Source organism: Ambystoma mexicanum, chromosome 3p (genome assembly GCF_040938575.1).
Source record: "Ambystoma mexicanum isolate Mex_15411 chromosome 3p, UKY_AmexF1_1, whole genome shotgun sequence".
NCBI lineage: Eukaryota > Metazoa > Chordata > Amphibia > Caudata > Ambystomatidae > Ambystoma > Ambystoma mexicanum.
In genome coordinates, this window is record NC_090925.1 from 1,129,063,590 (window position 1) to 1,129,088,836 (window position 25,247).

A 25,247-nucleotide genomic window follows, 5' to 3' on the forward strand; every position below is an offset into this window, starting at 1 on the left:
TGGCACTTGCTAACTCTCCGGCACCCCCCCTCCCCTCTTCCCCGTTCTTCTGCTTACTGCACTTGCACGATCCGAATGTCACAAGGACTAGTAGGACTGGTTTTTGTTTTGTCATCCCTGCCCCCTTGTCTTGTTGCGCCTTGAAAACACTTTGTGTATAGGCTCATTATAAAAACCCAATAAATAAATAAATATATGAAAATGCTGACAGCTGATGCTCTCCTCAAATAATCCTCAGTTATAAGCAACTTTGCTCTTGTGGTTCTTAAAATCCATGGAGTAGAAATTGATTGGCACCTATTCCTTAAATGCCACCATGGGCAGCTGATACATTGGGTTCTTTGGGGCAGAGTCCCACCATCGGCAATGGATTGGATCACCCATTTCTACCATCTCAATGACAGAGAGGAAGCCTAGCATGGTTTGCGTCACTCATGGAGATGGTGGCGCTGAATAGTGCATTTGCAGTGGAGAGCGCTTTTCTGCTAAATCCCCACCACACAAGTGTAGCTGAGTGGAGGCTGACAGACTTCTTGAGCCACCCCATACCCTGTCTCTCACAAGCTAGAATAGTACCAAAGTCTTGAGGACCCCACATTCAAGCTTGTTTACAAGGGCATAACAGGCTGGGCCAAGGAAAATAATGCCTTTTAATTATAAGCCAGAATTGGTACAGTCATGACTTCCAAACTCTGCTCAACCTTTCTTCATGACACACAACATTACATAGGAAGCCTTTCTGTCCCACCATTGTCAATCTGATCAGGAGACATTGTCACAGGCCCATCATGGCGAGGGAACCAAGAGTAGGAACCAAGGGTGCTGAGCTGTCCCACTGTCACCATCCTGAGCAGGAGTCCCTTATGCCAAGCCAGCAGCAGGAGAGCAAGTGGGGCTGCTAAATGTATGCGATCGTGAGCGATGTGTGTATCGTCTCTCCAGGAACCGGAGTGTTGGTGGTGGACATCGAGTTTAAAACAACTACAGATGAGAGTGGGACTTATGGCATGCAACATGACTGTTCCGGTTTCTCATGTATGAAGAAGCCATATAAGAAAAACACCACTATCTTTCCATCATTAAGGTCCAAAAAGAGAACCATGAATCGGTTCAAAAACAAAACCTGCCGAAGAAGCAGAAGGTGAGATCTTCCCAAACTTGATGTTGGTAAAGAAAAGTCCTGTAAAACTAAGAAACGCTAACATTAATATGCATGCATAGGAGCTCTAAACTCCCAGAAGATGGTCTTGAAGAAGGTGGTATTAATAAATTAACCACCGAAACCGGTAGACTCGTATACTGTGTAGGGAACACCTGCCACATACTGCGTTATATTACTTGGGTGGCACAGTTAACATACGGATCATCCCATTGGCTAGCATTCATAGCTGCTGAATAATGGAGTGGAGGGGTGTTCTTGGAGCTACCTGAGGTTCTGTGTTGCTGCTTTCCCACCTGATCCACCCACCAGAACTTAACTACTTGCAAGCCTCCTGTGAGGCTGAAGCCCACGGGAGGTAAAGGGTGCGGGTGTAAGCTACCCATAGGGTGTCCATGACCCACGAGGGGGCACTGTTACACCTTTCCAACGCTGGTCCGTGGTCTATAGGAGAAAGATGCTTCATTCTACAAGACGGAAGGCTGCAGAACCCGGCAGAATGAGCCTTAGCGCTCTAGTTGATTCACGCTGTCAACGCACGCCGGCAGAGAGTCACGTGACCCTATTAAAGGATCGTCTATACTCGCCTCTAAGCATCGCTACTGTTGCCAGATACGCTCCGTAAGTTCGAATCTAGGGTGAAACCTTTCCTAACCAACTTTCTGTCTTTCGTTGCTCACTCTCTCTGTTTCCCTCTTCCCAGAGACTTTGTTCCAGGTTTTCTCACTATCAATTCTTCAACACGCCAGACTCTCCCGCGCTTCTCTATCCGTTACACTCGTTCAAGTGTACGGTGTTCGGTAGGACCCAGAGCCCCTCTCATACAGTGAGTGTCTCTTTCTTGGGTTTCGGGTTTCTCCTCACATTCCCATACTTACTCATTCAGTCTTTTCAGGATTTCCACCCGGCGCTACGAGAACCAGGCTCACGAGCAGATCCTTACGCCACGCTCACCCTCTCCATCACTAACGACTGTTCAAGCCAGACTCCTGTAAGGATTCTCCTTTCCTCTCCTTTCAGTTTTCTCACTATCCATCATCCATCACTTACCTGTCCTATTTTCTCCCGTAGGGCTTGTGCCTCAACCCATTGAAGATGCACATGTGAAGGGATTCCATCCATCCGAGAAGCCTCCATCTGCTTCATCAGGGTTTTTTCCCCCAGAGGGTTTCCCTGGGGTTCGTGCCTCCCCTCTGTGGGTATTCGAGCTGTGGTGGGGGTGCAGGCTCCTCCAGGAGATTCTTGCTTTCTGCAGTTGCTGCTCCCGTGTTGGCCGTCTGACCAGGTTAGTGTGATTGTGAGTTACTTAATATTAACAGGCACGGCAGCACCCACACTCCTCCCACAACGTGAGTGTGCTTGTTGGACTGAAGTGAGCGATTCTTTGAGCATTTCGAGTTCCAATCAGGATATAAAGCGGAGTATGTATCTGAAACTGAGGAAGTCGTTGGCTGGAGTATCTGTGTACTGCACACTACACACTTACTGTCCCAGTACGCGAAAACTGAAGACCGAAAGCTGCAAGTCAAGACTGGGCCCATCCTTAGTTCTGTGCTCCTCTTCCAACTGAGAGTCCCAGAATGCAGGACCAACAAGCATCAGAAAGAGAGGTAATATGTGGCCTGTGATGGCGGAAGTTCCTGGTCCTGGAATACCGGGAAATAGTGCAATATTGAACACACTGTCATCGTGCTGCACGCTTATTTGCATCTCTGGGCTTTTCTCTTTTCAGCTATCCATCCCGTTGAGGCCCTTTTCGACCCCATCAGTACATTCTCAATGTCCCACTGTGTCAATTTTCTAAGCAACCGGGTGTGTTTCACTCGAAGTCTCCTGGTGCATCCATCATGGAAGCGCCTCTCACCCAGGAGCTTGTCCAGGAACCTGTGGATGCATCCACACGTGTCCCTGCTTTTGGACCTGGGCTCGCTCTCGGATTTGGGCTTGGTCTGGGCCCCAAACAGATCATTCTGACCTTCAAGAGGAAAAAGCAGATTCCGAACACAATTACTTCACTTCTCCCAGGGACTCCAGTGTAGCTGACGCATTTGCGCATTTGCTAATTAGTGAAGTCCACCAGTTTTTGGGCACACCCAGTGTTCTGAATAGCTTGTTTTATGGGAGGGGGTAACCTTGGACACTGATACTAATGACACTACTAAGGCTTCTAAAATACCAGTCACCGGAAACTGTCTAACTGCTGTTGACCCGGGGTTTTGAGTGTCTGGGGGGAGGGAGGGACCAGTCGTTAGCAGGCCCATTTTACAGGCTCAACAGGATCAACAATCGGACGAACAATTGTGCCTGAGGGTCTCCTTAGTGACTGCGGCAGCACCAACTCTAACCCCCGTTCCCAGCACCTTATTTACAAGGCAGAAGGAAACTATTGTTGCTCCCCCTTTCATGATGGGGAGGTGGGAGGGGCAATGCACTCTGGCTCGAACCATAATCTCGCCATCAAGTGGCCGGGGGGGGGGCAACGTCACCCCCTACAACTCTCACAGATGAGTGTTCTACCTCTTGCCCACCAGTTGTAAGTGTGGATGGTGAGCTCAGGGGTCTCTGGCATGCGTACCAGTGGCAACCGATGCAGCTCTACCTACAGTGTTATTGTAAGGAAGTGGCTTGTGCCACCCCTGTGCAACAAGGGGAAGGGGCTTAGGGACAAAGGAGTGTTGCTACAGCTGTAGTCTAGTTCTGTCGGAACTTGTGTTAATAATGAAGCTGCTTGTGTCCCTAATGGAAGTTGCCAGAAAGAGAGTAAAAGCGGGGAAACTACCAGTTAACCAGGGGGGCAAGAAAGAGGCCTTGATTAGTTTAAATGTCCTGAGGAGAGCTGGGCCTCTTGTCCGTGTATCTTGTATCAACTCCCCTGATATAAGCAAGGGAGATAGTGGGCTGTGCGATGGGAACAACGCAAATTTTAACAAGGCAAGTGCTCACAGGGGCAAAGGGACTTCCTGTAAATCAGCACAACTCAGCCAATACCCGAATAGGCCCCAGCATATTCAGCGAGGCAGACCCTCAGCATGCAGGTAGATGGAACTCACAGGGTAAATAGGATACCTATGCATCCCACCAATGCGCTGGCCCAAGAGTCGTCAACCCCATCTAACAAACGTATTAGGCCCTCTTCACCCCAGGCCATATTTCTGCATAGAGTTCCCAAACTGACCTCAAAGCGGCATGAACCGAGGGTAGCACTCCGAAATAAACATTTAGATTGGCTTCGCTCAGTGTGGGGCTACCATGTTGTAACAACAGAGCTAATTGGAGATTGCATCAGTATCCCTAAAATGGGGAGGATGTTCCTAACTCTATCACAAGCCAAAGGTGGCTAGCCACTTGAGTACCAATAGGTCATGCAATTCCCTGGCAAACAGTGCAATCGTGGTGAGCCCATGATCCTGGGGGAAAATGTCACATGGGTCTGTATTGTCAGGAGCGAATGCTGTTGCACTGGGGGTAGGGTCTGCAGGGCCTCCCTCATCCATGGGCATTAGTGGCAGTCGGGGTAACACCTAGACTGAGAAGGTATAGTACTGTTTTAAGATGACAATGGATCCCAGAAGTGCCCTGGCTCGTGTTATTTATGTGTACCAATGGCTGTAATGGGAAAGTTCTGTGATGGACACATAGTTGTTCTGAAAACTCTTATGGCTCCAAGCCAAAATAAAGTTATGAATGAATGAATACATTTCACATAGTAGATTTTAACCAGGTTTAGACACCTAGGGCCAATTCATGGAACTCTTTACACGGTTCAGAGTGACTTTGCACTGTCGACACAAACCCTGATTCATGGAACTGTGCAAAAGGTGTTTTTTTGCAGTGCAACATGAACTTTGCATTGACTTTGCGCTGCAAAAATACACTTTGCACAGTTACATTAGTCAGGGTTTGTGTCGGCAGTGCAAAGTCACCTTTCAGCAAACAATTCCATGAATCGGGCCCCTAGTGCATTGGCCAATAAAGCTGTTCATTGCCATACATACTCACTGGGTTATATATCCCATAAATCACGTTGTTTGGCCGGAGGAGAAACCGTATTAGCAACCTCTTCTTGTACTATCCACCAACAGATAGGGGGCGCATCAGCGCAAACGAAGGACATTCCCTGCTAGAGGCAGGGGCAGTCAGAATCTCTCTTTACCGCTTTCTCTCTGTTCTCCAGTGGCGCCTTGAAAAACCAATAATAATACAAAAAATAAAAAACATTACCCTGGAGAGCACCCCATAGTGCTTGCGTGCCGATGTACTGTTGGAGCCTGTCTCTCCCTAAGATTGTTTTTAACACAGCAACGTTGCTGAGTGTCAAAACTGCTCTCAGTCAAATGTTGGTCTTGTCTGCCCAATTTCTTAATGTATAGCCCGGGAGTAACCTATTAGGTCTATTGTGAGCGTGTTTTTGTCCCCTCTGGACATTGAGCACCAGGGCTCTGAGACTCGAAATGCTGAAGGCGGTGGCCAAGGTGTAAAACTGGAGTTAGTTCTACTCTGGCTAAAGTTGTGGACATGCAGAAGGATGAGTGGGTGTTTGTGGAAAGTGAAACCTAAATACTACAGGCATGCATTCCACCTTTCACATCTCCTTAATTGCGTTAATAAAGGAAACTAATGCCAATCTCTATGAGACAGCCCATGGGTTGGAACTACCTGCAGAGATGTGTGTGTGACCTGCCCTTCACAGGTTTCAATTTCAGTAAGCTTGATTGCCATTCGTAGGTGAATGTTCCTGCTGCAGAAAGCTCAGTGTTCAATCAAAGTCACAGGGTCCAGTTCTAGATGTACAACTGAGTTTGCTATATTCTGTGGTGCAGAAATTGGTATATAGTTAAGTGTTAACACCACCAGATCGGGTGTTAATGCTATTAGCACCCCATCTTGCCAATCCGGTAACCTGGGGAGCTGAGAGCAGTGTTTTCTGTTTAAATGAACGGGACGCCGTGCCGCGTCCCTTTCATTCAAACAAAATACTATACTAAGATGGCCGCCATAGAGATGGAAGGATGGCAGCCACAGAGATGGAAGGTGGCCAGGGGTGGGCGCTTCCTGCTGCCGCTGAAACAAAAGATAAGGGGGGGGTGATAATGAAAGGGAGGGTGGGGGGCCTGATGGCAGTGCCGGGTGGGGGAAGCAGCCAGCAGGCTACTCGGAACGTGGGCTGAGATTAGCAGTTTCATCCCACATTGTGAGCAACCTGATTGGTTGACTTCCCGTCCCAGGTACTAATATGCAGAGCAAATGATCAAATCCGAGCAGTAACATGTCAACCTTATGACTCTCTGTGGGGGCCACATTGAGTATCTTAAATCTGGACAGCTCATCTATAATGGGACAGTGTGTCCTGGTGAGTTTGGTCATAGTAAATTGTCCTGGATGACTATTGGTTTTACATGTTTCCCAAATCAACCATGTCATGACAACAACCCACAGGTGGATCCTGGATCTAAAGACCACCACACTTTAGATTCTCGGTTTTGCAGTTTCTATGTTCCATTTCAATAAATTAGCCAACAAGTCCCAGTATGTGCAGTGTTTGTAGCTGGGAATCTTTTAGATGGTCCTCGCTGTCATATGGGTCCACTTGGCAGGTTTGGAAGAAATACACTGATCCAGCAGCTGACGTGCCAGTGTGAGCTTGCTATTTTAATTAAAAAATCTTCTGCCAACTCTTCCTTAAACCTGTTTATCCTCGTTAATTTTCCACTTATGACAAAAAAGGGTAACTGACACCAGTGTAGAAACTACAAATAAATGCACTGTTTATGCTTATGATTTTATATAGCGCTAAAGTGCCCGCGGTAAGTGCCAGGCTATTATGCAAGGCTATGCAAAAAGGACGAGCATATTCGTCCTTGAGACTTAAGGGGTTAAATCACTAGACGACAAAGAGTAAGCTCAAACCTACAGAGCCCATGAACCGCATGCAGCATCAACATTCATAAAGTGTCCAGATACATCCGCATTTTGCTATTTCTTTTAAAAGGGTAAAAAAGGGTATCTGTGATCCTAGTGAAATTGAGAGCACACCGCAGGTGGGGGTATCCTGAACGGCAAAAGCACCCCCCAACCCCCCAAGCCAAAGCTGATTATAGGTGAAAAGTAGGAATGTTATAAGAGAAATGCCATAGACAATCTCAAAGTTCGAATGGATGGCAAACGAAGGTTTGCTTTGTAAGACCCATAGGTGTTTTGTCTTGAAAGAGATATTGTGACCTATAATTTGGGGTTGGACAGGGAGCCACGGTAGTTTCCGGCGGATATGGGTAACCTGAGGAAAAGGAGGTGCTGTCATGACAATTCAGGCAACCTGAAGCTTGCTGATGACTTATTTTAGTACAACCTATGTAAAGGGCATTAGCTGCCTCCATTTTTTAGGCAACAGCAGCTCTAGCTATATGGCCGTGGGGTGTGGAGTGAACATTTCTATTTTTTTCTTTGCATATGAAAAAAAGGCTTTAGAAAGTTCGATCTGAGACCGCACAGAGAAGTCTTTCTACAGCTACCTGCCACGCCCGTCGCCGCACACGAGTGCGTGCAGTGGCTCAGTAGGGGGTCGAGGAGTAATGTTAATGGCGGGGTGGGGGCGAGGGAGCAAAGGCGAGTTTGGGGGTGAAAGCCCTGATTTAAAGAGTGAGGGCAGGCAGGGGATAGGTTGTCAGGTGAGTCAGGAGGGCGAAACCCTCCATGAAATAGTGACATTTCAGAATATTGTAGGCCTTCAATGTGCAGGAATTTCACATAGCACCGGCCATGGTTGATATAAAAAAAAGCTTGCATTTTATTGAATAGACACATATGGTTCATTGTTAAACTGTTGATATGGTTCTCTTGCAGTGTTATGTTTAGGAGAGCATCAAAATACACTCCCAAGATATGATATTGTCAATAACACTGCCAAGGAAGTATTGCCAACTGAAGACGAAGCCTGGTGTTGTTTCCTGGCATTACACAAGGTAGTGGCAATGACCAGTTCAGTTTTTAGAGCACCAGTTTTTAGGAACTAAATTGGCGTCCATCCAGTTTTCTTTATGGAAGTTTGAATAAATGTCAATGTATGGATACCTTGGAAAGAGTTTGTTGGAGGGTCCAAAATAAAGCTGAGTGTCAGCTGTGTCAACGGTGAAAACCCACGTCAAGGGTCCGTAGAGGGTCATGATGCGGGTTCAGTTCATGTTGAATAATAAGGACGGGCGGGCGCAGGGGAGCCATGTGGGATGCCACGGGTCACTTTATATTGTCAATAATAAGGTTGCCAAGAGAAGTGCAAGTCGTGCAATTGTAGAGAAAAGAGGAAAACCCTCCAAGTGTTTCCTCTGACACCCTGCCCCCTCATGTTCATCTTTTAAGGATGGTCTGGTGGTCCAGGGTGTTGAAAGCTGCTGACAATCTAAGCCTCGCCACTAAGGCATCATGTTTATGCTCCAGGCGCCACACAAGACTATTTTAACATCTAGCAATGCTTTCTCTTGACTTGGGCATCTATCTGAATATTACTAAAAAGTGTACTTCTAAAGCAATAACTGCATTCAGATTTCAGTTTAGTGAAAGGGAGCACTTTATCATATTGACATAAAGAAATGTGCCCATTCCAAGAATGTTTAAAAAAACGTAATATGTTTTCCTTGACCATGTTGAAAAATGTGTTTTAGAGTTATCTCTAGCCCTGAATCAACAGCCCTTTGAAATCTGAATTCAATTCCTTGCAACTAAGACTGCCTTATGTAATGGATGCAAGGAATGTGTTCCTTCTCTCCAAGGGGGGGGGGGCCTATACTGCATTCTTAGCTCCTTTCCTCGACTTGGTGGCTTCTCTTAGGATAAGGTTTGCCAATATCGTGGTGTTGGGAGACTTTAACATCAGATACAACGCCCCTCTTATTCTTACACTAGCCTCACACTTTGAGGCTTTTACTGATCTTGGCCTTTACCAATCTGTATCTCAAGTTACCCACGATATGGGTGGGATTCTTGACCTTACTTTTTCCGTCCGCCGAGTCAGCCACGTTTGTGGCTCCCCAGAAAACAGTATTAAGGTCTGATCACTTTCTGATACCTTTTAAAATGCTCTGTCCTTGTCCTCCTGCTGTCACTCGCTTGTCTAGTGTTATGAAATGCAGTTGGCATACTGCTGATCTTTCTGGAATAGTATCCTTTATTCATTCAGAATGCTGCATCTCACTGCTAGTGGATCTGTCTTTTCTATCTAAGACGTTGGAGGCGGCCACCAATTTGGTGGCTCCCCTAAAAGTCACTCAGCAGAAACTACATCCTTCTGCACCCTGGTACATGGATGAGCTTAAAGCAGCCCATTTGAAAGTGAGGCAGGCAGAGCGTAGGTGACGCATGTCCTATGAACATAATGCTAAACTACTCTATCGCCAGCTCAATCGTGCCTACCATTCTCTTATCCGTGCCACAAAACAGGCCTATTTTACATGCAAAGCAGAAACCGCACTTGACCAAACTAAAGATCTTTTCTCTGTGGTTACGTCATTCTCTTCCTCCACCCGTTTTACCCCCACGGGTCAACCTACTCAGCAACTATGTGATTCACTTCCTGAGTTTTTTGTCTCTAAGATCAAAGATATTTGTGACCTCTAATCCTACACCGACTATTGATGTTGTAGTCACTGACCCTACGCCCCCGACCCCCAGTCTGGCCCCACTTTCCTGCATTCTCATTGGAGAAGGTTTCAAGAGCAGCTAACTCACTTAAGTTAGCAGCTCCATCTGACCTGGTGCCTTTGAAGGTGCTTAGGGATATATTGTCTTCTATCATCTCTTGGGTGACCATGGCAGTTAATCTTTCTTGTCAATCTGGCTTTATCCCTCACAATCTTAAGCAGGCAATGGATATCCCCCTGCTAAAAAAGCCGTCACTGGACGCTTCTGTGTTGGCTACCTATCGTCCCATCTCACTTCTTCCCTTCTTTGTGAAACTACTGGAGTCTTTGATCTCGCCATTACTGTCCTCTTTCCTGGAATCACCTTCTTTTTTTGACTCCTTTCAGTCAGGTTTCCATCTAGGATGCGGAACTGTGAGTGTACTGGTGTCGGTGGTTGACAATCTTACCATGCTTGTTGACCAGAGTGGAGTAGGGGTCCTGATATTACTTGATCTATCAGTGGCCTTCTACACTGCCGACCACCCCACCCTGGTGTCCCGCATGGTGGCAGTAGACCTCAGCAGACCAGTCCTGGCATGGTTCTCATCCTTCCTGTCTGAGAGGGGCCAATCTCGTTCTTTACCTCCATTCTGCTCCTTTTTTTCCTCTCTTTTCTGTGGAGTCCCTCAGGGCTTGTCTCTGTCCCCTATAATATTTAACATCTATGTTGAGCCATTGATTTGTCTCACTCGCTCCAATGGTTTTCGATGCTAAACACATGCCGATGACACCCAGATTCTGGTCCGTTCAACTTTGACCAGGCTGGGGTGTCCCCTCAGCTATGTGAGTGCCCACTCGCCATGAGGGGCTGGATGAACAACAATTGGCTGAAATTAAATGGAGACAAGACTGAGATACTCTTCTCACTCGGTTTCTTGCTCTTCCTCATTCTGGCCCACTGCTTTCAATATTTGTCCTTCTCCAGTGGCGGTGGTCAATGACTTGGGGGAGTACCTTTCAGCCTCACTCTCCATGTCCGCCCAAATGAATGTTGTATGTAAATCAGGGCACTTTCTACTCCAGGTACTACGTGGAGTACTTCCGTACCTACCTATTCATCTTCGCCCTCGGGTCGTAGCTGACATTGTAGTGAGTCATATTGACTACTGCAATGCACTGTATTTGGCCTAGCCTCTTGGCCTTATTCACCGCTGCTGCGGCTTCAAAATCTAGCTGCGAGGGTAGCCACTTCTACCCCTTATGGGTCATATATCAGCCTGGTGCTTCGCTCTCTACACTGGTTACCAGTGCCTAAAAGGATTGAGTTTAAGCCCCTGTGTATGGTGCAAAAGGCTTTCTATCATCTAGGCATGGAATATCTTCAGGAAGAATCCCAGCCGTATGTGCCCGCTTGAGCCCTCTGCTCTGCAACCACACTTCTGGGATCCATTGTCATCTTAAAACAGTACTATACCTTCTCAGTCTAGGTGTTACCCCGACTGCCACTAATGCCCATGGATGAGGGAGGCCCTACAGACCCTACCCCCACTGCAACAGCATTCGCTCCTGACAGTACAGACCCCTGTGACATTTTCCCCCAGGATCATGGGCTCACCACGATTGCACTGTTTGCCAGGGAATTGCATGACCTATTGGTACTCAGCAGTGGCGTCGCCAGGAATCAAATTTAGGAGGGGCACAAAGGGGGCCAAAGACAAAAGTAGGGAGGCACAGACAAAAGTAGGGGAGAACATGGTCACTGTTCGTCTTAGGTAAGGGGGCACAAGGGGGGGCACAGGGTTTCAAAGGGGGGGGCCCGGCCCCCCCAGACCCCTCCCTAGCAATGCCACTGGTACTCAGTAAGTCGCTAGCCACCTTTGGCTCGTGATAGAGTTAGGAACATCCTCCCCATTTTAGGGATACTGATGCAATCTCCAATTAGCTCCGTCGTTACAAAATGGCAGCCCCACACTGCGCGAAGCCAATAGAAACGTTTATTTTGGAGCACTTCCCTCGGTTCGTGCCGCTTTGACGTCGGTTTGGGAACTCAATACAGAGATATGGTCCGGGGTGAAGAGGGCCTAATACGTTTGTCAGATGGAGTTGACGACTCTTGGGCCAGCGCATTGGTGGGATTCATAGGTATCCTATTTACCCTATGAGTTCTATCTACCTGCATGCCGAGGGTCTGCCTCGCTGAATATGCTGGGTCCTAATGGGGTCTTGGCTGAGTTGTGCTGATTTACAGGAAGCCCATTCGCCCCTGTGAGCACTTGCCTTGTTAGATGTTGCGCTGTTCCCACTATCTCCCTTGCTTATATCAGGGGAGTTAATACAAGATACGTGGACAAGAGGGCCAGCTCTCCTCAGGACATTTAAACTAATCAAATCAAACTAAACTTTCTTGCCCCCCTGGTTAACTGGTAGTTTCCCCGCTTTTACTCTATTTCTGACAACTTCCATTAGGGACAAAAGCAGTTTCATTATTAACAGAAGCTCCGACAGAACTACACTACAGCTCCTTTGGGAAAAGGGAGGTGAGCCTGCTACGCTTAACACCCCATATGGGACAGGGCAGGTGGGATCCGACTGGGGTTGAACCCCCTCTTGGAGACAAGGAATCCCCAGGCCGGGTTTTTATTCAACCTCCTTTACCTGATAAGTCCCAATTATGTGTTGGTTATAGGGGAATCAAAGAGGCCAATTATATGCAAGTTCCTTTAAACATTGCTGACATGCTTACTGACCCCTTTATGATCATGAAGGTGTCTGACTTGCAACAGTGTGCGATTGTCCAATCTTGTGACAGCCAGGAGTTTAAAGGATTTGTGAGAGCAACCAGAGAGAGGAAGAAGTTCATGCCGACGGAGCAGCGGGGGGAGACGTACCCTGAAGGGCAGCATCCAGAGACCACCCCACTCAAAAAGCATGCAAAGCAGAGGAGCTCCAGGGCCAGAGGAATGCTGCCTTCCCCTACACAACTTGCAGACAAGGAGACTAGATGCCGGTTGAAGAGGGGAACCAACCATGCCAACGGTGGTCAACCAGCAACTGCAATCAAAGACGGCAAGGACCTGTTGAGCGCCGATGGGATGAAACAAAGTCTAGAAGAGGCAGAGAGCCAAAGAGGAACCAAAGTCGTGGTTCTGCATCCAGACCCGACAAAGCCTACCCGGACGAACACCACTGCATCAACCAAGGTATGCAGTTATTCCAGGGAACTGGGCGGAGGATGGAGAGAGAAAGAGCCCCAAGTCGGGGTGAGAGAGAAAGAGCCCCAAGTCGGGGTGAGAGAGAAAGAGAAACAAGTCGGGGTGAGAGAGAAAGAGAAACAAGTCGGGGTGAGAGAGAAAGAGCTGCAAGCCTGGGGGAGAGAGAAAGAGCCCCAGGCCAGGGTGAGGAAGAAAGAGCCACACACCTGGGTGAGAAATAGCCCTGAGATGGGGTGAGAGAGAAAGAGAACCAAGTTGGGGTGAGAGAGAAAGAGAAACAAGTCGGGGTGAGAGAGAAAGAGCTGCAAGCCTGGGGGAGAGAGAAAGAGCCCCAGGCCAGGATGAGGAAGAAAGAGCCACACACCTGGGTGAGAAATAGCCCTGAGCTGGGGTGAGAGAGAAAGAGCCCCAGGCCAGGGTGAGGAAGAAAGAGCCCCAGGCCAGGGTGAGAGAGAGAGACTGCTACACCAGGGACGAAGAGAAAGTCCCCCAAGCAGATCTAGATACCCAGACAACCCAAGAGAGGGAGCAAGACAGTACCACACACGAGGGGATAAGATATAATATACCCCAAATATGGTTGAGAGTCACAATAGTCTATGGTGGAGTACCTGAGGGCACAGCTTGAGAAGGGGAAGATAACATACTTCTAAATTGGTAATCATACAACCAAGAACTTTGAGCTGCATAACTACAAAGACACCAGAGAAGTATTTTTTCTGGGGCTAGAAATCATCCAACAGCTCAAAGGACAGAGATAAAGTCCCTTTACAGATGGCTTCTGGGAGAGTTTCTGTTATTCCTTTGCATTAGTAATAGGGACAAGCTTCGAGTAGACTGGGGTTGTGACAGAGAAATGATTTTCATTGTAAAGACATCCTGAAGAGCAACGTTATTATTTTATTTTGTAGACTAGAGCAAAGACCTCTTTAGATTTAAGGAAAGACAGGCTTTCTTTTCTTTGATGATATAAAGCTTCACAAAACATGACCGCTTGTCCGCCTCCTGAGTTTGACTTACCACACTTGGTACACGGAAGTCAAACACAGTTGGTGGAGTTGTGGTCACAGGCCACATAAACGTTTTTTACAGGAGCAATCCAGGCATATATCCGAGGTGCAGGAGTTATGAAATCCTTTTTACATTGGCTATGCTGGCATATATTGTGGACACAGGCATCATGGAACTGCGATTTAGAGTGGCAGAGCTGACATTTATTATGGGAACAGGCATCATGAAGTGTGGTTTACATTAGCAATGCTGATGTATACTGTGAGCACATGAATCATAAGAGTGTGCTTTACTATGGCAATGCAAGCATGCATTGAGGTCACAGGTTTCATTGGAATGTGTATTGGAATGTATTGTATTTGTCATTTTTATAGCTCCACTTCCCCATTTGTATTGTATTGTATTGTATTGTATTGTTTATTTATTTATGGAGCGCACCTGGCCGTTAAGCAACTGGGCGCTTGCAGAAAATAAATCTTGGGTTACAGGTACATGAGTATGTTACATTTCTTAAGTTACAGGATCATATATTACAGGTTCATACATCAAACAGTTCTTACTTACAAAAGAGATATGTTACATATATCAAAATCTTAATGTGTTGCACTGTCGGATGATTTACAATAAGGATAAGTTACAGTTGCAGTGTTTACAGTAGATGTACATAGTATTTGGTACAGTTGGGGCATTTACCAGTCGTTAGTTTTAAGCCAGAGTTTAGCGTTGTATGACCTCAAATGCGCTTATTGCATTTAAATGCTCATGCTGGAGACCTGGTATGGACTGATTTTTTTCATGCAGTGGCTTATATGACTGATTGTAGGTTATATGGCCTTTTATTCAATGTAAGGTAAATTATTGCTGAAAAATGCACCATATCAATCCATTCTTTGAAAAATGTTCACAGAGGGAGAACCCTCCAAAACACACGTTCATGTATTCAGAATCTCTCAGAGTGCTCACACTGATGGATGATGGAAAATATGTTTGGCCTTCCACTTAAAAACTTCACCAGCTACCACTGAATGCTGCTACGGTACACCTCCAGAATTATAAAAAGTGAAGGCCTTGCAGGTTGTTGACTCCGGCCCAAAAACCTAGTATGTGCTTAAAACTCGTAGTGCAAACAGGAAAATGATACAGGGGGAAGCAAAAATATTGGCCTCTATCACACCCACAGTCCTCTCACTGTATATTGTGATGAAAGGACCAGTCCCTTCTCAGGCCTTCACACAACATGCAAATGTAACCGAGTAGAATTGAGACTCCCTCCATAATTTAAGAAGCATGTTTGGGAGATTAATGAATAGGTTAAAAAGGAGCAGAGAGCGGGCACAGCCCCCAAGGCATATCCCGACATAACTAGATTCAAAGTAAGGGCGCGAGAGGAAAGATGCCCTTCAACACATTTTGCGGATTTTAAATACATATGTTAATTTTACAAACTCTCATCATCTCTTTAGGCAATTTTATATTGCTGGTCTTGATGGGCTTAATTCTTGCAGGAATTTCAAGTACTCTAGGGCCTGATTGCAGTGTATTCCTGGTCAGTGATTGCTAGCGCCTGGTATTTTGGTATGCTCCCTCGCTATTACCTACCGCCAATGCAGAAACAGATCAAAAATCACTTTGAGGGCCATCCCTGGGAGTATCAGGATTGCTGATACTGGACATTCCTGATATTTGAAAATGTTTCTAATGCCACGGGTCATCATTCAGCCCTTCCTCATCTTTGGGCTTTGGCTTAGTGTATATATATATATATATGTTATATATATTTGTAAAGCGCACAGTCGCCCAGAGGCATCATGGCGCTGGTAAGGAAGCTGCGAGCTCAAGGAACACAATAAGGGCAGAACGTTAGAACAGGCTGGTCTTCAGAGCTTTCCTGAAAGCCAGATGGTTAGCTGAGGTTTTAAGTGATAATGGAAGAGTGTTCCAAAGCTTGGCTGCGGTAATAGAAAAGGCTCTACCGCCATGTCTTTCCCGATTGAACCTGGGAACCTTAAGTAGGTTGGTTGTAGCGGAGCGAAGGTTACGATCCGGGATATATCGTGAAAATTTAGCTTGGAGGAATTCCGCTCCTAAGCCATGAATTGCCCGGTGGACGATACATAGTGACTTAAACTTAACTCGCTGTACCACCGGGAGCCAGTGGAGACGGTGAAGTACTGGTGAGATGTGGGCGCCATAGGGCGCATATATATATATATATATATATTTTTTTTTTATCTTTTTTCTGTTGATGGTTTTGAAGTTTATGATTAGTATCTTGAGTTTTACTATCTTAAATTTTGGTTGACAATCAATTTGAGAAAGCAGGGGAGTGGTACCGCCGTAGTACCAGAAACCTCACTATTCCATGCTCACTTTGTTTGCTGTCTCTGAAGGCGTAGGTTTTGTGAATTACATACACTTTTCTTCATCGTTAAATCGGACACCTGTCTGCATCATCCGATTTTGGTTTGCAGTAACGCATTGCATTCCTGCGTCATAGCCAACTCCCAGGAAGTTCTGGGTGGTCGCGGGACGTATTGCTAGATTCTGGATCCCTATACCTGAGCGCGTCCCTTTGTGCATTGGATAGGATTAATGCTGAGCCGTGATGTACATCGTGGTCTGAGGTGGAACTATCGTGAAGGATCCAGTCTATGCAAGGGATGATCCGTCGAGCTCTGATCCAATCTGGAGGCTCTGTTGAAGACCCGTGGTCATCACCAGAGTGTAGCCATGTTGAGTAGGACACAGCCTGCTGTCACTCCCTGGTTGCTGCTCTGATCACCCAACATGCAGATGCGCACTATTTCAGTACTCTCCCAAGATGTGAATGTAACAGGAGGGGTTGAGGAAGGTGCATGTGCAAAGGTGTGCAGAGCACGTTATGTGGCAGGCTGCCCAATGACATTGCAAGGAAGGTGTTGCTGATGGGGCTATAGTTTGCTGGTTTCTCAATGTCTACGTCAGCATATTGCATGAAGGGTTGGTTTACGGCTGGAGGGCCTCCTTCGCACAGTTCATTGGTTAGCTTGGTGAAGGGGGTCAGTTGAGGTGACACCGCAGCATTAGTCTGCTGAGATGTCGGTCTATGACATGGCTCGAGGTCTTGGTGGTGGACACTGCAGCTGCTGCATCCTCCGGAGTGATGAAACGAACAGAGGGTGAGGGAAGGCGGTGGGCAACGATGCAGGGGCTGGTCTCTGGGTACACAGGTCTGTAGGGTTGGCAATTCGACTCTCACACCAGGACTTCTATTACCTCTCTGGGGTATTAGATAGTCTGGTCCAGTTTCCGGTTTCCGGGCATGGCACTGCAGGTTCTTGCCATAGCTCCTCAGGGGCAGCCTACATCTAGCTTAGTGCTGCAATGGAGGTAGCTTCAATGTATGTGGGCTAGGATATCCTCATGCTGGCCTCATGGCAGCTACCCATGGTAAGACCGTGTCACCGAGCACCAATTGGAAAACCCCAGCGAGAGCAGCCAGTATCTGGACACCATACATTGGAAGCTCAAGAAGCCGAGATGCCCATGTCTCTCAATCTTTTAATGAATTACTGAACCTGAATGTCTTTATCTCTGTGTATTTGTGTTCTCACTTTTAATTTCTGTGGCCTGTGAGGGCTGAGAGTTATCCAATGACTCCAAGGAAATTGCCTCTAAGAAACTGCTCCCTCTGACAGTACCCTTTCCCTTCATTCCAGCAGTTTTCCAGGTCCTACTCAAACCCCTCACCCTCCAAGTTTTGCACTCATCCATTTCCTGGTACTGGACAGAAACCTGTGTCCCAACTGCATGGACTGGAGATATCTTCATTGCTTTTCTGGGTCCAAGTGGTCCACATGGACACATCCTGGCTGCTGGTTTTAGCTGCCTGACACAGGCCTTGGTGTCCTGACACAGGCCTTGGTGTCATGGCACAGGCCTTGGCATTGGGGTGGATGGAGTTGCCTGTCCGAGGAAGGACTCCCTTCCTAAAGAGAAAGAAACACTGTTTAACAGTGGTGGAAATGGAAATAAATTGGTGGGTGATCCCTTAAGGGCCGGGGTGGGGCAGAGTTTGGGGGGGAAGTGCCCAAGTAGGCGGGGCTAAAGGGGCAGAGCTGGCAGTTGACCTCTGATCAAAGAAAATGTCCAAAATAATAGTTTCAAACAGCACTATTTCTTTCATGCTGCTTCTTTTTCAAACTATATATCAATTTCGCTTTAACCACTTCCATGGCACTGGTGATGAGTTACTTCACTCTGTGGATAATAGTTTTGACCAGTGTTGCTGAGTAAATATTCTTTAAAATGCACAATTTGCATCCCATTTTATAAATAAAACTCCCCCTTGGGTACTATTCAAACACAGTGATTTTTGATCGCCATAAGCAACCTTTTCTTTTACTTGACCACACGCGGCACAGCTCTGCAGCTCCCCTCTGAAAGCAGTTGGGTGGCTGCATCGTGTGTGATGTTAATAGGGGTATTTATTTATGCAATGTTTGTCGGATACCTGTATATTTATTTATGCAATGTTTGTCGGATACAGGCATCCGACAAACATTTCATAAATAAATAATCTGGGTCCATGTATCCAACAAACATTGCATAAATAAATAAACCGGGTCGTGGCTGAGGACTGCAACTTCCTCTGTGACCTCTTGCATGGTTTGCTCGTGGCGCTTCCCCCCACCCCTTCTCCCCAGCGCAGAACAGGGGTTTGGGGAGGCTGACTCTTGCCGGATCCCGAGATCCGGCTACACATCTGGGGCCGAATCTCGGATCCGGCGAGAGCCGGCCCAATGACCAGCTGCTGTTTAATTTCTATGTGACAGAAAAGGCCCCATTTAAACAGACCTCCGCTCTCTCAGATCTGTGGCACCATGTACTGCGCCGTGTCACCGGAGGGAAGAAATTGTTTCACACTTTTGGAAAACTGTTCAACGGATGAGATAATGCCCTGGCGCGCGCTCCGATCGCCAGTCACATGGGAACCGCGAGCCCTTTGTCTGCCTCCGCTGATTTAATAATGGAAACACGCCGAAGCCTCGCAGCTACTTGTAATTAAAGTCAACGGCGGATTTATGGGCTTTTTATTCGGCATTTATCGTCGAGTGGCTAAACATTGGACACTGTCTGCGCAAGCCACAGCAGTGCATGGAGTGGCTCCACTCAGCGCGCGCTCGTGCTTTCCCGCATAACTCCTGTAGTCAGTCTTCCTCTGGGGCGCGCAATCCTTCGGTGTGCTTAACGGAACGCCCCAGACGTTTCACATACATCGGCCGCTGCCTGCCTGAAGCCCCTATTAGTGGTGTTCCATGCACAAAACTGAAGATAGCTCAGCGAAGATCCCCTGTTGGGTACCTTGTGGTCCTCTGAGAGAGCCGGGCATACACCATCTATCGCGATCACACTATGCCCTGAGGCAACAAGTACAGGCTGCAAGAACTCACGTGTCTTGGCAGGGGCGTCTGGATCCCTCTCAAAGTCATGGAGTAGGCAGCATAGCCTTGCAAAATCTACATTCGAAAATCTAATTTACTTCATAGTAAAGCTCCCGTTCCGAGCCTCCTTGGAAGCGGGAGGCTACTACCTTCCCCACCGGGAAAGCAGGTAAATCTGCCCCACGCTCCCCTTTCCTTTCACCTCCTTACTCTCACCCACCCCCGCCCCATTTACCTTGCCCTCTCTTGTCCCCTCGCCAGTACCAGGAACACAGGATGTTCCCGGTGCATCTCTGTTGCGGCAATGGGGGCGACATGGAAAGGGAGAAGGGACCATGTGTTCTCTGTTGCGGCAATGGGGAGGCCATGGAAAGGGAGAAGGGACCATGTGTTCTCTGTTGTGGCAATGGGGACGCCATGGAAAGGGAGAAGGGACCATGTGTTCTCTGTTGCGGCAATGGGGACGCCATGGAAAGGGAGAAGGGACCATGTGTTCTCTGTTGCGGCAATGGGGACGCCATGGAAAGGGAGAAGGGACCATGTGTAGTTAGTTCCCTACTCCCTAATCTATCCTGACCATTTCGTTTGTAGTTTTTTTAAAGTTGAGAAACGGCAACTATGACATTTCTCAAAAAAACAACGATTATCATCCCGGTAAGCATGCCTGGATGCTAATAACACTATGGACCTTACATTTATTAAATATTGACCTATGTTAATTGCAAAGCATTTTACATGTACACATCAACAGTACATAGCTCTCAACCATTTGTGTCACAAAGGCGGGTGAAAACACCCGATTTTATTTTTGGCGGGTGAGAGGCCCATTGAAATGAATGGGCATACAGGAGGCTTGGCGGGTGAGTCAGCTGTTTAGAAGGCGGGTGACACCCGCCAAAAGGGTGTGAGTTGAGAGCTATGACAGTACAATACTCAGAAGACAATCGAAACTTGAGTTCAATCTTAGGCTAATTTACTGATTTATCGTTCCGTATATTTATCACATCTTAGAGCAGGAGGCAATCATTTAGTCTAGAAATGCATCAGGAAAGCTGGCCTAATTTGCCAGACTTAATAACTAAAACCCTCATTGGATTTCAAGAAATATTCCATGCAGTATATTTATATATTCTGCATACACGGATTCCATGTTTTTTTTTCTATCGTTTGATTTATAAAACTCAGAAAATAGTCAGTCTGCACCCTTTTCTTGGAAAAGTGGGTGAGCAAGTGGGCCTCAGGGAGGTGCCCTTTTTCGCCGCCTTTGTGTCTCACCATGGAGTAATGCCTTTTCCTTGCAGGCAGTGGATGTGCTTGTGCCCACCTTCACTGCAGGAGATATATTTTTTTTACAATTTTGTAGGATGTTTAACAATTCTTACCAGTTGATATGTACCTGTTACATTAGTCGCCGGGACTACTGCATACCTCCAAATCCAAAATGTGTTGGGTGTAAAAACAGGCCTCGTTGTACTGTTACCACCATTCTCACAATAAAGGTTTAAGAAACACTGTAGAGATATTATTATAAAAATCGATGTCTGGTAATCATTCAGATACACCTTAAGAGTTGTTTGCCTGTGAGACTCCCTGGATGCACTCTTCCAGGATCTAGCCCCAAATGGTTTCAAGTTGAAATAGAGTCCCAAGTGTACTGTACAAGAAGTTATGCTTGCCTATGGATGACACACAGAAAATAGGCAAGCTCACTCTCGATAAAATAAGAGTTGATATCTCTCATCAGGATTCAGTCATTTGGGCTGTTTTTCATTGATGGTTCAGTGGGTGTAGTTCCAGACAGCTGCGGTGGGGCAGAGATCCTTCCTATATGTTTAAACATATCCCCTTCATCTTTTCTCTGCATAGCAATGGACCAAATTAAATCCTTTGATCCTAAAGATGTTCTGGAAAAATCTACTCTGTCATTCCCAAGCCCTGGCGGGCTTCCGGTCGCGGTGTACACCTGCAACCAATCTAGCAGATTCTGTTCTAGAATTTGTGAGAGCATTCATTCACACAAAACAACCAATCTATTTGGAATTCCTCCATTTTAGGTCTCATTTTGATGAAATCGACAGAATAAACACTTCGATGTCACACGAGCAATAAGGTAGCGTGGAGGAATTGCACAGTATTCTAAACAGTGGTACTTACACCAGATGCACTTTGGTCCGTCTGCCTAACTAACTGACCACGTCACAGTGCTGAATGGTGTATGATATGAAAGGTAATTTATGATGCGCTTAATACCCAGAGGTTTCTAAGCGCGGACCTGGGGATCGAACATGTGTTGCTTCGTGTCGCTTTGCTTCCAAGGCGAGTACTTGCCCCTGAGCTATCCTCCCGAGATATATAACAAAACACATGCCACCAGCTTTGTTTCATGCAAGAAAGGAGTCTACAACTACTCAACTTGAATTAATGAACCCCCTCACCTGTGCAGTGATTAAATCATGCATTGGGTGTAGCATTCAGGCAGAACATATACTAGAATTATCACTGTTACTATTATTATAACCATTATTATTTATTGAGTACATTTTTCATAATAATTTTGAACATATTTTCTGGCAGATAGATTCACCAAACGCATAATGTGATCCCGCTAAAGTGAGACAAGTTTATTCATGCACGTTGAGTTGTTGTGGGCTCTTTGCTCCCACAAAATAACGCTGGTATAGTGTTCAGAATCAATGAAGGGTCAGGATGAGTTCATGTCTACTGAGTCAAATCTTTATTGCATTGTGCAACTATGGGGACATTCCCACTGATTGGAACAGCTACACACCGACTTTCCTGTGTGATTTACAGATTAAGAAGTGGAAAGATGGTGGCTAAGGTCCATCTATGCAAACAGGGTGGTACAATGAACCCTTGGGACATTCTCACAGGAAAGTAATGCCAGGGAAACAAAAAGAAATTAGATTTTGCTACCACAGGGGATTCTGTGTTTTTACTAGACACACATAATAGGGAGCAATGAAGCTAAAGAAAAAATCCCCCCTTGTTGAGTTTTTAAATTCTGACAAAGAGCAAAAAATGGTTTCGCTTATTTGGTGTGATATTAAGATTTACAGGTAGGGTGAAGTTCATTTATAGAACTAATAAAAAAGGTTTAGCAAAAGTGGTGAGCTAGACTAGGGAGAGTCTCTTACCTATCCCCTTTACCTAGATAGGTGGCACACTAGCGCTACCTAGGGAAAGGAAAAACTCCAGGAAGGGATAGGAAGACTTTCTGTAAGGGTCAGATAGCAGCGCGCTGCAGACCACCTTTTAAAAAGTAACTAATGAAATCTTAAAAAAACATGGGAATGCAATTGCCTGTGTTTTTGGTCCTATAGAGCGTTCTTGGTAGCAAAGAAGCAGATTCTGAAGTGTTGGAAGAGTGACAGCAGACCAACAATTTATGACTGGCTACATGATCTAGTCATTCTTTCAAGTACAGAAAAGATAAGCTATCAGAGATTTAAAAGAGCTGACAAGTATTCTGCAATTTGAAATGCCTTTAATGATTTGTATGTGTGAACTCCTCCCAAGCACCCTTTTTTCTCTTCTTTCCCTTTCATTCTTTGCTCTTCCTCTTTCCTTCCTCTTTATTTCTTCTGTTCCCCATTGTATCTCTTCTTCCACTCTGTTTTATTTCTTTTTTCTTATGCCTCTCTTTTCTTTCTCCTGCCCACCCTGTAAATATTGTACAAAACTTGTGTTGAAAATAATTACGTGTCTACTGTTGATGATTGTATTTTACCAAATTTGACTTCTATTTAAAAAATGTAACCATTTTTTTTTAAAATCCATCCTTGTTTGTGTGAAACAATGCAAATATGGAAGAACAGCAAACTCATTACAATACTGTCAAAAAGCAATTGCAGTTTACATTATCCGAACATCAATGTATATGTCAGTGAGATGGAATTGAAGTTGGGCGGCTGGATGACTAATTCAGAATCAAATAGATTGTTGCAGAATGTGCACATAATTAAGTCCAGAGAAGGCCTATAGTTGATGTTGCTCTAGATGTAAAGGTTGGGATGAATAAGAAATCCCTCTAGTCCCACAGAAAGGAAGTTCAATGTGCATTACAGGGGGTCATAGAAGGGCTTTCAGGTAATACACTTGGCGAGTAAACAGGAAGCAAAATAACAACGAATTTAGGAGGATTCATAGTGGCTCTCTGAGAAAGATAAGCATGTTGGGTAAATATTTTGTTTGGCCATGAATTGTAGAAGTAATTGATCTTCAGTAAACAACACATCCTGGAATTATTTAGATTAACCTTACCAATTGCTGTATAGTACTTTCTAAATGTATATAGTGGTTTCGAGTAGAAGCAATATCCCCATTACGTCGCACATGACTATTCTAATGGACACCATTTTGTGCCATTATTATTAAGAATTAAGGCCATGATTCATGGAATTATATGTGTGTAAAACAGGTATTTTCTTGTCATTCTGCCCGCAAATACCTGTTTGACGAATGGGGATTTACAGGCAGAATGGCACACATATGTTTATCAAATGCATGAGAGCTGTGCATGTCAAATGTATATGTATTTATTTATGGGCGCATGCATGTGAATAGTGGGTATGTATGGGTATGAGTGCATGTGTTGTCTTGTGAATAAGAATGAAGTGTGTGTGAATGTGAGAGAAGATGTTTGAATGAGGGACTGGTGGGTGAATGGGTTTGAATGTGTCTGTGAATGTTCTGGGTGGGTGCCCCTGTGATGAATGCAGTGTGAGTGAATGTGAGAGAAGATGTATGGGGAGTGACTGGTGGGTGAATGGGTATGAATGTGACTGTGTGAATGTCCTAGGCGGGTGCCCGTACAGAGAATGCAGTGTGGGTGAATGTGAGAGAAGGGGTATGGATGAGTGACTGATGGTTGAATCGGTACAAATGTGATTATGAGTGTGTCGCAGGGGGCCCTGGGGCACACTGGAACATCGTTGATATTTCTGTAAAGTGGCATGAGTGTTATTAGGTGTCTACACTGGCATTCTGGTGCAGCCAGGCTAGCCATCCCTTACTGTGGCATGACACTGTTTACTGGGCATCTATTATAAAGCAAGCATGATAAGTGTTATTACGTGGATGGACTGACATTTTGGTGCAGGCAGTCTAGCCATTTCGTACTGTCACATGACATTTTTTACTGGGCATCTATGAAAAAGCATGATAAGTGTTATTATGTGGCTAGACTGGTATTTTGGCGCAGCCTGCCTAGCTATTTTATAAAGTGGCATGACATTTTTTACTGAGCATGTATGATGAAGAAAGCATGATAAGTATGCTTAGGTATCTAGACTGGTTTACATGGATATGTTCTCTTTTTGTGGGATGGCATTTTTAATGGCAAAGCCAACAGAAGTATGTTCTTACTTGGGGAGTACTGGCATATATTGGAAGAGCCAGTTAAGGGATGTTTTGTGTTAATGTCACTAGTAGCATTATGCTGAAAGAAAACAGGAGTATGTTCCTATATGGGAATTCTGGCATATATTGGTGCAGCGATCATGGATGTGAAAATGTTTATATATTGGCATATATTGTGGGAAAAGGAATTAATGTACATTGCAACATGCTGCTGTGCACTGTTTGAGGTCTTGTATGCATTGGATTTTTTCATCAGTTTTCCTACAAAATCGATAGCAAACTGATGAGTTTCATACTCAATATTTCATCGTAAGTGTGCGTGTAATGCACCATTTTAACCCATTATGCAAAACATTTTCTTGTGGGGAGAACACCCCGGTCTCACTTTCGTTGACTCAGGCTCCCTCGCTATGCTCGGCCGCTCTCACCTGCTTGTGGTAAATATTTATGC

The 25,247-nt window shown here is 45.8% G+C and overlaps 1 protein-coding gene and 1 long non-coding RNA gene across 3 annotated transcripts in view; one reads left to right on the forward strand and one right to left on the reverse strand.

Annotated features, from left to right (window-relative positions):
- Positions 1–19,733, reverse strand: part of LOC138581300 (uncharacterized) — a 216,612-nt gene extending 196,879 nt beyond the window's left edge. For both annotated transcript variants that reach the window (XR_011304511.1, XR_011304510.1), the window contains exon 1: positions 19,653–19,733. This is a non-coding gene — a long non-coding RNA (uncharacterized lncRNA). The remainder of the gene's footprint in view (positions 1–19,652) is intronic.
- Positions 1–25,247, forward strand: part of PDLIM4 (PDZ and LIM domain 4) — a 659,501-nt gene that overhangs the window by 370,898 nt on the left and 263,356 nt on the right. The gene's annotated exons all lie outside the window — the stretch shown is intronic.